Raw genomic sequence first — 13123 nt, 5'->3', positions numbered from 1 at the left:
AATGAATATCAGCATTTCTGTGCTTTCCATAGCTGCAGCCTCTGGAGTGCATCCTCTTTGTTCTGCTGAAGACAATTTGGTGTATTTTTGAGACTGTTTTGAAACTCAAAAAGTATTTGCTAAGGTGAGAAAAGATTTATTTAATTTAGATAGAGAATAGTATAATTTAAGGAGACAAAGATGAAGAAAGCTGTGTTTTTAAAATGTGGCTTTGTCTCAAGTGATATACAAATAGATTTTGTTTCTTTGAGAAATTGTAATTGTATATTCTGTGTAGAAATCTGGCATGCAGTAACACAAGTTATTGTTGCACATGGAGCCCATTCCATGGTCTCTCATGTAAGCTGAAACAGATATGTTGTGTTTAAAAACGATTTTTGAAAACAATTACATTACTGGATATGTTCTGCTATAGCTTTGTAGGTTGTTTGGGCCATATTTATAAGGCATTTGAGTGTCTCTGATGTTATTGTTCCCATTTTAATTGAAGAGCTTTCTTCATGGGGCTAGTTTCTTGTAAATACGCTCCCACCTGTGCTTGGTAAATTTAGATTTTGATTATGGGAGTTACATAGCCATGTTAAAAATGGCCCAAAAATGGTGCAAGGGCATTCAAAAAAACGCTTTCATGTGTCTTCAGGACATTTTCAGACATTTCCAACTGAATGTAGGTATGCAATTGATTTATATGTTGTGTTCATAAACGTTTTTTGAAATCAATTACATTTCTGGTTATGTTCTGCTAGAGCTTCATAGGTTGTTTGGGTCATATTTATAAGGCATTTGCGTGTCTATGATGTTATTTTTCCCTTTTTAAATGGAAAGCGTTCTTCATGGGGCAAGTTTCTTGTAAATACGCTCCCACCTGTGCTTGGCAAATTTAGATTTTGATTATGGGAGTTACATAGCCATGTTAAAAATGTCCCAAAAATGGTGCAAGGGCATTAAAAAAAAATGCTTTCATGTGTCTTAAGGACATTTTCAGTCATTTCCTCTTGAATGTAGGTATACAATTGATTTATATGTTGTGTTCAAAAACGTTTTTTGAAATCAATTACATTTCTGGATATGTACTGCTAGAGCTTTATAGGTTGTTTGGAGCATATTTAAAAGGCATTTGAGTGTCTATGATGTTATTTTTTCCATTTTAATTGAAGAGCTTTCTCCATGGGGCAACTTTCTTGTAAATACGCTCCCACCTGTGCTTGGCAAATTTTGTTTTTGATTATGGGAGTTACATAGCCATGTTAAAAATGACCCAAAGATGGTGCAAGGGCAATCAAAAAAAACGCTTTTATGTGTCTCAAGGACATTTTCAGTCATTTCATCTTGAATGTAGGTATACAATTGATTTATATGTTGTGTTCAAAAACTTTTTTTGAAATCAATTACATTTCTGGATATGTACTACTAGAGCTTCATAGGTTGTTTGGAGCATATTTAAAAGGCATTTGAGTGTCTATGATGTTATTTTTCCCATTTAAATTGAAGAGCTTTCTGCATGGGGCAAGTTTCTTGTAAATATGCTCCCACCTGTGCTTGGCAAATTTAGATTTTGATTATGGGAGTTACATAGCCATGTTAAAAATGACCCAAAAATGGTGCAAGGGCAATCAAAAAAACGCTTTCATGTGTATTAAGGACATTTTAAGTCAATGAGGAAACACAGGTGATGTAATTCTGAAATGAGGAAAAGAAACTCCACATTTTTCAATTACATCACTAGTGTTTCCTAAGTTTATGAATGACATTGTGCAGATGAAGTTTAGGTCTGACCACAGATTCAAAAGAGGTCTGCCCTTTGTTCAAGAGTGAAGTGGACATGACTTACTTCATTGGTAGGCCTTCACATGTATTATCTCCTTTGTTTTCTTCAACAAGCGAAAATCTCATCTGCAACCATGTGTTGGCCTCACCTCAAACAAACAAAACAGGTGATGGACCGAATGTGGATCAATGTCACACATTCACCCCAGTCCAAAGATCTGGGCCCAAACAAACCTCTAGATAGGCCACACCTTATCGTCATCCTGAATCAATCATTTAAAATGTTAGGGAGAGATTTATGATAGATGTATGCCTGTTTTGTACCACTGTGCGTCACTTTTGTGACGCAGTGGTGGTGCAAAAGATTTGCTATGTTAAATAATAAGTAGGGTGTTAAGTTTTGATGACTGTTATTGATTTACTGTTTGGTAATAGTGGTTAATAACATTTTTTATTATATTTTTCCACAGATTCAACTGCAGATCATTTCAAAATTTGAAAAATGCCAACTAAGAATCGAATTAGAAAGGCTAGAAAACGTCAAAGACAGCAGGATCATCTAATATTGCAGCAGTCCTCTCCCAAAAAACTTGTCAAATCACCAAGAAAGCTCCGGGTAAGACCACGAAATCATTCATAAGAAATATTTGTAGTAAAAAAAGTATTTCAACAAAAAATGTTTCAGTCCAGAAAAAGAGAAGCAATTTAAATGGAAAGGAAAGACCAATCAAAAATGTTACTGCTAGAGCAAGAGATAACTCTGTGCATGATAGTAGAAGGAAACAACAGTTTAGGGACATTCGAAAACGAATGTTCCGCAACAGGATAATAGTTAATTTATTAAAAAACATTAAGAAAGGCCAACAGAAAGTGGCATTTTATAAGAAAAAGAAAAATGTAGAGAAAATTATTGATCATGCTTTCGAAATTAAGCGAAAGTTGTTTATTTTGGTAATCAATAGAATTAGGACACTAAACAAGGTAATTTCTGATTTCAAATCAAATAGTAGATGGAAGAGAGTAGTTAATCGTAGTAACTTTTGTGAAGTTTTTTCCGGAGAATGGATGCATAGTTCAAGTTGTGAGGCATTTTTTAATGAGGAGAGTTATTTTCAGGATAATGATTTGGTGTTTGCAGTTGACACCAGTGGTCGAGCTTATGAAGTGAAGGATGGTTGTCCAGTTGAAAAAGAAAAACTTGTGACAACAGAGATAGAAGAGGTGTTAGGTAATGAGGTTTTAGAAAGACGTCCTAAAGGTCCTGTGTACATTTGGAAGTGTAGTTCTATTTGCAGTGTGCGACAGGATTCCATCAATTTGCTTTGTGATTTTGTACGGACATTTAATAAGAAAAGTTTGAAGCAGAAAATGAAGTTGTTGCAAGAATTAGATCCTTGCAGAGTGAGACAAATGACAGGTTTGCGTGGTCATTCACTGGCTTGTCTTTCCAGGAGAGTATGCCAGAGTGTTTTTCATCATTTCAGGATGCTAGCAGTGCATCATAATAAAGTGAGGAAATTAGTGAGAATGTTGTATCATGCTAAGAGTCCAGCAATTATGCTTAAACAATTATGTGCTGCTCTTTTGCATGGTTCTGAAGTAGATGTCAAGAATATTTGTGAAGAAATTGAGTTTTGTTACTTTGGAAGTAAAGATGAGAATGTTCAAATTGACCCAGAAGTAGAGGGTAATGTTGAAGATAATGTACAGGTTTCCAGTACAGATAAATTTCAGAAGGAAATTGCCACGTTTCAGATGAAATCAAGTGAGAGGCCTAATTTCACTTGTGTGTGTTGTCGACGCACTTATTACAAGAATCAGACTAAGTTAGTGGATTTATATGCAAAATGTGAAAGGGAAAATAATAGTGAATGGAAGGATTTCGCCACATACTTGATGGTAGAAAATTATTTTGATTTGGGATCGGATCAACGTGTGTGTACTTATTGTTGTAACAAATTAAACCAAAACCAGATGCCTGCTAGGGCGGTTCATAATAATCTGGAATTGGTTGAGATTCCTTCTGAATTGAAGGATTTAAATACTTATGAATCTATTTTGATTCAAAGTATCCATCCCTTTCAGGCTATTGTAAGAATGGAGCCAAAGACAGGGAAGTTGCCTCCATCAGATTTACAGAGAGGATTAAAGGGAAGAGTTGTTTATTTGCCTCTAGATTTGAACAAAAACATTAACACAATTGGAGTAAAAAAAGTGGAAGAGGAACCTCTGGTTATCTTGGTTAATGGGGTTCCGACAAAGAATAAGAAAATATGGCAAGATTTAGTGGATGTTAGGAAAGTCAAAAAGGCAACATTGTATTTGAAGAAAAATAATAAGTACTATAAGAATGTATATGTTGCAGAAGAGGAAGTAAGTGATGAAGAGGATAGCGATTTGTGTGCTGGCCAAATTGAGAAAGTAGAGGCCTCTAAAAGTGAAGAAATATATGAACATTATAGTGTTCATCCTTTGCATTCCAAGGAAGTCATGGGGAATGCTATTGAGTTGTTTCAAATGAAACAAGCCAAAGGGAGTCCCATTAGTGTTTGGGAGGAAAGTTTGGAAGCTCGGTGTTTCCCACAGCTATTTCCAACAGGTCAAGGAGGAAGATATGATGAGCGACCTCATCAAATTCCTGCGTCTGAATACCGGACTTTACGATTGTATGCAGAAGATCCTAGGTTTCGTCAATGCATTCCCTATTTGTTTCATCTCCTTTTTGAAAGCGATCTGTCTGGACTGTCATATGCAGTGAACCACATCTTAAAAAGTGGTATCGAGATGCGAAACATCTCGGCAAGTGACTTTATGCATAAAGTCAATGTCCAAGACAGTATTTTGGATTCTCACCTAATTAATCTCATGGCGTGTCAGCGTGGTACTAATGAGTACTGGTACCGTCGTCATGGTGATTTAAAATGTATGCTGAGGAACTTAGGAACTCCAACATGGTTCCTCACTCTGAGCTGTGCCGAGTATGGCTGGGAAGACTTACTTGAATTTCTACGAGAGGCAAATGGAAATATTGAAAACATTGAATTCAAGACACCTGGAGAACTGTGTTCTTTGGATCCAGTGAATGTATGCAGGTACTTCAATCATAGATTTGAAGCTATGATGTCTTTCATCACAAATAAGAAGAATCCACCTCTTGGAGAGGTGTTGGATTTCTTCTGGAGAAAGGAGTACCAAGCAAGAGGTGCTCCTCATATACATATGTTGCTGTGGATCAAGGATGCACCTAAATTTGGAACAGATCCGGATGACTTAGTGATGAATTTCATAGAACAGTATTCTACGTGTGCTGTTCCAAACGCAACGGAGAAGAAAAGCCTAAGAGAACAAGTTCTACGTTTCCAAAGCCATCGTTGTGGAAAGTACTGTCGTCGTAAATTCAGAAACAAGGACAAGTTCTACACCAAATGTCGTTTCAACTTTCCACGACCGGTGATTTCTAAAGGAAGAGTGAACAGTTTGATGTCTTCTCTGCGACATAATGTGACAAGGAAATCACCCAAAAATACATACAATTTGAAAAGGAACGAAGAGTTCAAGTACATCAACGACTACAACCCAGTGATTTTGTCCATGTGGAATGCTAACATGGATATACAGTTTGTGGCTGACAACTGTATGGCTGTGGCTCGGTATGTGACATATTACATCACCAAAAATGAAAAGACAGAATTGAAGGATATGTGGGAGGATATTTCCCATGAAAAAAGCCTCAGCAAGAAGTTGTACACTTTCAGTTTGAAGATGTTGTCGCATCAAGAAATCGGAGCTTACGAATGTTCTGACCGGTTGTCTTCAGCAAGTCTCTATGCCAAATCTAGGAGTATCGTTTGGGCGAGTCTTGGTCTTGCTGCAACACGAAATCGAGTTCTAAAACCTGTCCGGGAAATTGAGTATTTGGCGGAAAAGGAGCCAAACAGTACCGACATTTTGAAGACCAACATGTTGGATACATATTATCCAAATCGAAGCAGTCACCTTGAGAATGTTTGTCTATATGATGTTCTACAAAATTACATATTCAAGAGGAACATCAAAGAAGATATTGAGAAAGGAGTGTATGCTGTAATTGGAAGTGAGGGATGTCTGGTCAAGCAAAGAAAATGCCAATTAGTAAACCATCGAAAATTGAGTGGCGAATCTCCAGAAAAAAAGGAGTTTTTCTATTTAGCACTTTTGCAACTGTTCAAGCCTTGGCGTGCAGAAGAGGAACTGCTTGGAGATTTCCTCTGTTACGAAGACTCTTTCACTGCCGCAAAGGAGACCATAGAATGTCCTGCTTTTCCCAAATATCAAGAAATGTTGACTTTGGAAATTGAGCAGGAAGCAACGATTGCAGCCGAGATTGCCAGAGACAGTTCTCAGGACAGTCAGAGTTCTGTTTCATTGAGTCAGGATCCACTAGGAGGACCTATTATCGAAAATGAAGCTGCCACTGCTATGAATGAAGTGGAAAGAGCCATGGCACATGCTCAGGAGGATGCGGTTAACTTAGAAGACTTGGAAAAACAACTCAACGTTGAGCAGAGGAAAATATATGACGAAGTTACCAAGCAAATTGATCATGGATTAAGTCATGAGAAGAAAGAGTGCTCATGTACGTCGTTGAAGCCTGTCCGACTGTACGTGAGTGGAGAAGCGGGAACTGGAAAAAGTTTCCTTATTAAAGCAATTTCTTGTTATTTGCAGGAAAGGACTGAGTCATCGCTGTCTTGTGTTGTTACCGCTCCTACTGGACTGGCAGCACATAACATTAAAGGTATTACTTTGCATCGTCTACTGATGCTGCCAGTGGAGCATGACAACAAATTACAATACCACAAGTTATCTGGGGATGCTTGTTGTGAAGTTTCAAGAGTCTTGAGGAAAATGAAACTTCTTATCATTGACGAAGTAAGCATGGTTTCCAATGTCATGCTTGCCTTTGTGCATTTGAGAATGCAAGAAGTTCTTAAAACTGAGTATGATGTGTTATTTGGTGGCAAACACATCATTGTTTTCGGAGATCTTCTGCAGCTGACACCAGTAAAAGGACAACCTGTGTTCACGCATGAAGATACCAGGAAGTGCCTAGGGAGCATTGGCAACGTCAATATATGGTTAAACTTCAATTATGCTGAACTGCATGAAAATATGCGTCAGGCAAAGGATGAAGATTACAAGAATATTCTACAAGATATTAGAATTGGAAAAGTGACCGAGCATGGGAAAGAAGCTTTAAATGCATGATTACTGTCAAATTTATATCCAGAACAAGACGTTGTGCCTGAGAATATTTTTCAGAAAATTACTGAGAAGAAATCCGGAATATGTTTGATGCCAACTCTTGCAGAATGTGCCATCTTCAACAACAAAATGTTGAATTTAGAAAAGCAAGAGATTGTGAAACTTGAAGCTATTGACAGAATAAAGCATATGGGATCAACAATTATTTTGTCTGAGAATTTGAAATCAAAATTGGATTAATTAGAAAAGACTATATCTAAAACAGCGGGTTTTGAAAAGACTTTGAATGTGTGTTTAAATTGCCGAATCATTTTGAAAAGGAATTTACATGTTGAAAGAGGTCTGGTAAATGGATCAATGGGTAATGTTGTTGATTTTGAGAAATACAGAAGTAGAGATGGTATTGAATTTTTAAAAATTAAATTTGATGGCATTGAGGAAGTACAGCTAATTGGTCTTTGTTCTGCTAGGTTTTTGCTTGTTAAAGACTTATATGTTCGCCGTAAACAGTTTCCTGTTTGCTTGGCATATGCGGTGACAATCCATAAATCGCAAGGTTTAAGCGTAGATAGTGCATTGGTGAATATTGGCAGTTCTGTGTTCAAAGAGGGTATGGCATATGTGGCATTGTCACGAGTTAGAACTTTATCGGGATTGTACTTGATTGATTGTGATGTCACAAACATTTGTGCGGATCTAGATTGTGTTAAGGAATACAATAGGTTAAGAAGAGAGTATGCGCCACATTTGCCTCAATATCCTTTGTTTGAGAAACGTGTGGTAGGCCGTAAATGAAGAAATATCAGTAATAGTAGGGAGGTTGTAGCAAAAAGCCCAAAAGTCGATGAACCGAAAATTGTAAGCAGAAAGAAAACGGATTCTGTTGAAGATGTTGTCGGTTTTCAATTTGAAAACAGTTCTGGTGTCAACTGCTATGCAAATGTAGTGGTTAATGTTCTCTTTTCACTAGAGACTTTAAAAGAACAGATTGTGTTCAATTCGGAACAAAGTTTATGCTGTTTGTTGAATTCTGTGTTAGAGAAATGTAGCACTGATCGAACAAAAGTAGAAAGTGTGTCTGAAGTTCGTTATCTGTTAGATGAATGTTCAGGTCAAACAGACTTCTCTGAAAATAATCAGCAGGATTGTCAGGAGTTTTTAATGTATATGCTTGATGTATTGCAAGATGAGGGTGTAGATGTAGATCACCTGTTTGGGCTTTCTTATCAATGGCAGCATGACTGCGAGAACTGTACATTATCAAGTACTACTAGTGTAGACTCTGAAAGATTTATATATTTAACTTTGCCAGACAGTAAATCAGTCTCCTTTAATAAGCTAGTAAAAGCAGCTGATCACAACATGGAGTGTAGCCAATGTAAATCTGAAATGATATCAACATTATTTATACGAAGATATGACCAGTATGTCATTTTAATGATCCAACGATGTAGGCCTGATGGATCAAAATTGTCAACTTTAATAAAAAAAATTGTTGCTTTGCAGCTGTCAATATCAGGAAGGACTTTTGTAACTGTAGCAATTATCTATCACGATGGTCCTTCAACAACATCAGGACATTACACAGCTTATTTAAAGTCTAGAAACGGCTGGTCATTTTGCAACGATTCTGTTGTAACTTTCAAAAAAAAATTGCTGTTTGACCTTAAAAATTCTTACCTGGTGTTTTTAAAACCAAAATTTTAAGGAAAGAATCTCGGGATTTGCTCTGGGGAATTGCAAAAGGTTCATGAAGTAGAGGGAATGTAAGTCTGCAATGCTGTCTAGATTATTGGTCCAAAACTTTTAATTATAATGTCATTTTAAAAATCCAACTATATAAACCTGATGCAAGTAAGTCTGCTTCATAGTAAGCAGTATCAGTGTCATAGGAAAAGTAGAACATGAGTGAGCAAGAAGGGTAAGATATTAGTAGTCCAGGATTGTGAAAGTAATCTTAAATGTTTTCTTTTTGAAAGTTGCGAAAATAGAAAATGACGGGATTTGATTACAAGAATTACAAGAGTTGTAAATCGCTGCAACATGATTTGGCCATGTGGAAACATGTGGTAGAATGTGAGAAGTCTTTTATTGTATGTAACATATTTTTCAAAACGATGGAGGTTTTCTTTCAGAAAGTGGCGGGCTGAAAATATTAATAGCACAACAGAGTGTTCGCTGTTCATAGGACATCCTTCGACGTTATGGAAAGTAAGTTAATTTTAAGGAGTTTTGAATTCAAATTTCTAAAGTTATATGGGTTTTTTAAACACAATCATTTTGATTGTGGTTTTTTTTCCCCGCTGTTACATGATGAATACCTTCAAGTCACTGATTTAAGTGAAATTTGATACATTCTGAGAACAGCAAAAATAAACCATTTAACATGTATAATTAATGTTCTACTTTTTGTACTTATGATATACATTTAGAAATGTGAGGTAGACATGGAGAAACTGAGGCTTCTGTAAATATCAAAGTTAATGCATACACTGCTGCACTTCTGGGTACTGTTTTTTTATGCTGGACTACATCTGCACTATGAGATACCTAAGCAAAGGCAACACAGGTGATGTGATTGTGAAATGAGCAAAAGAAACTCCACGTTTTTCAATTACATTACTTGTGTTTTCTAAGTTTACGAATTACATTGTGCAGATGAAGTTTAGGTTTGTCTATGGACACAGAAGAGGTCTGGTCGTTGTTTAAGAGTGAAGTGGACATGTTTTACTTCAATGGTAGGCCTTCACATGTATTATCTCCTCTGTATTCTTCAACAAGCATAAATTTGATATGCAACCCTGAGTAGGCCTCACCTTAAACAAACTTTTGGAGAGGCCTCACCTTATCGTCATCCTGAATCAATCACTTAATCTATCACATTTAACTTCTATTAGTTCTACTGCTTCATTTCTTTAATCCTTACTTTCCTGCGTTTGCTACTTCCCTCATTCCTTTCTCTATTACTTAATTATTCTACTCCTTCCACTATTTTTCTCAGTCCCTCTCTTCTCATACTTCTTCACTCTTGTTCACTCACTCTGTCTCTATTAATGTTACTGTTTCTGATTGATCTCAAAAAAAATTTTAAAACAAGAACAGTAAGTATAAGGGAAGGAAACAGACAGTTATGTTACAAGAAAGACAGCTATAGGAAGTAAACAAAAGATACTGTTACTCGCAATCCACTGCTGATGATGTCATTGACCATGTTAAGAATGATGTAATATGTGACATGATCAGCAGTGGATTGCGGGTAACAGTATCTTTTGTTTACTCCCTATAGCTGTCTTTCTTTTAACATAACTGTCTGTTTCCTTCCCTTATACTTACTGTTCTTTGTTTTTTAAAAAAAATTTTGATTCGCTCCCGGTTCGCGTACCGGAGTGCGAACCGGGAAGCGAACTAAAAGAAATAGAGGTTGGCAGAGTTCCAAAAATTCTACCAATTTTTTTATAATGAGGAGGTAGTTCTGAAAAGAACTTTTTTTTTTGTTTTTGTTGTTTTAAATTTTTTTTATTATTTTTCAGAACATTTTTTTTATTTTTTTTGTATTTTCTGAACATTTTGATATTTTTTTGTTTTTTTGGGGGGAGGGGGAAACAAAAACGATTCATTGAAAAGGGCTCAACAGGAGCAACAAAAAAAAGAAGAATTTATTGTTTGGGGCGTTTCGGGCAAACATGATTATCAATAGCTTTGATAATTAGAGTAATGCTACTTTCTCGGTAGCAAATGAGTTGATTACAGCGCACGCACACTTGCTTCACTTCCCCAAACTTCATTTGTATGTTTGGGACCATCTCCCTTGCCTCTGGTCCCGTCACTTCTTGAACAACCGACCTTCTGGCCATCGCAGGGGGATTTTGTTGCTCATCACGTAGCTGGGCAGCACTATAGTTGTTTGGATGCCACCTACTCATATGCCGATGCATAGTGTAGTTGCCGTAACTGTATTTTTTATCAGTCCCCCTGGACAGTCTATCATTGCATATACGGCAAAACACGTAGCGTGCATTTACTTTTTTTTGGCCCTCAGGAAATTTGAAAAATTGCCAAATGTAGTTCTCCTTCCGATTATACCTCCTGGGCTCCTCTGGCAAAAACAGTGGCTCTTCCTGCTCTTCCTCCTCTTCCTGTTCTTCCTCTTCTTGTTGTATAATTACTTCAGCAGGTGGTCCTCTCTTCCTTGGATCTAGTGGAGGTGGTGGGTTAGAACCAGCTGAAGCTACTAATGAAGCCATATCTCAATGTTAATAAAGGGTCTTTCTCTCACCAAGATGAAAGTCAGAGTGAGGAAAGAAGGAGGGGTTTTCATCATTTGGGAAACGCAAAAGTTCTAAACCAATGAAAAGTGTTAATTTTAGATCACATGACCTAGTATTACATCATTAGGAAACCAAAAGTGAAATGAACCAATGAAAAGTGTTATTACCGAGTCACATGACCTGCTGTGTTTACGTTTTGCGCTTTGCTCCGCTTTCCGGTCCGCTTCCGGGTCCGCTAACTTGGCGCATCAAATGACGTATTACGCGACAACGCAAAACGTCATGCTAACGTAACAGTTACGCAAACGGAACGTTTACCGGTTCGCGGACTGAGTCGCGGCTCCAAATTGAGCTAACGGGAAGCTAACCGGTTCGCGGACTGGGAGCGAAACAAAAAAAAAATTTTAAAAATTGTATAAAAAACATGTAAAATATATTTTAAGATTTAAAGAAGAATACATTTTACAGCTACAGATATTAGCTTTTAAAAAAACAATGAAATTCACTGAAAAAACCATAGGTTATAGACCATATATAGTTAGGAATTAGCATTTACAAAACCATGAAAATTCAATGAAAAAACCATGGGTTATAAAACATATATAGTTAGGTATTAGCATTTACAAAACCTTATTTTACTCACACAAAACCAATGAAATTCCATATATAGTTAGTTGCACTAACTATATATCGCGCACCCGCAATCCACTGCTGATGATGTCACATATTACATCATTCATGACATGGTCAGTGACATCACTGATGACATCACTGATGACATCTCAAATGACATCACTGATGACATCACTGATGACATCTCATTTGACATTACTGATCACATCACTGATGATATCATTCATGTGATAATACGATGAACCTCTTCAGACTCTAATATAACCTTAGATACAATCAGTGTAAACAGACACTCACAGACTGTCACTCATCCATGGAGTTACTCACACACCTAGTCAGTCATGCAAAGAATCAATCACACCTCCATTTCCTCAACTATACAGTTATACAAACTTTACTTATTCAAACATATACTAACACATATTTACTCTCTTATACAATCCCTGATACAAGTTCACAATGATCCATACAGCCACTCACACATTCACTGGCTCTTATGCACAGTTATTTATATATGTCAACTCTCACATGTACTGTGTTTTACATATGTACTTACTTTGACATGTAGCACTGAGATATCCATTCACTCACCAATACACTCATGCACACAGTCAACCGCCCATACAGCTGTTTCCACATGCACTTTTGAAACCATACATCTAGTGAATCAACTGCTCACACATCTATGCACAGAGTCATACACCTCCCAGCCACCCACACACACACTCAGTCTCCCATACAAACACTTGGGCAACCAATCAATAACCCATGTAGTTACTCATATAGCTACTTATCAACACATGCAACAGTTTACAGAACAACAGACATAATGATGCACAAATTAAGACAGTTTAGTCACTAACCCATGCACTCAGTGAGACACATTTAATCACTCACTCATACAGTCAGTCATGCACCTACTAAATCCTTCATCCAGACACTTATACATCCACTCATTCTTCAATATGTAAGACATATTTTAACTTTACAGAAACATACAGTCACTGGATGTTGTCATCAGTGATGTCATCAGTGATGTCATTTGAGATGTCATCAGTGATGTCATCAGTGATGTCACTGACCATGTCATGAATGATGTAATATGTGACATCATCAGCAGTGGATTGCGGGTGCACGATATATAGTTAGTGCAACTAACTATATATGGAATTTCATTGGTTTTGTGTGAGTAAAATAAGGTTTTGTAAATG

Source organism: Lissotriton vulgaris, unplaced genomic scaffold (genome assembly GCF_964263255.1).
Source record: "Lissotriton vulgaris unplaced genomic scaffold, aLisVul1.2 SCAFFOLD_345, whole genome shotgun sequence".
Taxonomy (NCBI): domain Eukaryota; kingdom Metazoa; phylum Chordata; class Amphibia; order Caudata; family Salamandridae; genus Lissotriton; species Lissotriton vulgaris.
The sequence above is the reverse complement of the archived record's forward strand: the minus strand, read 5'-3'. Positions refer to the sequence as shown.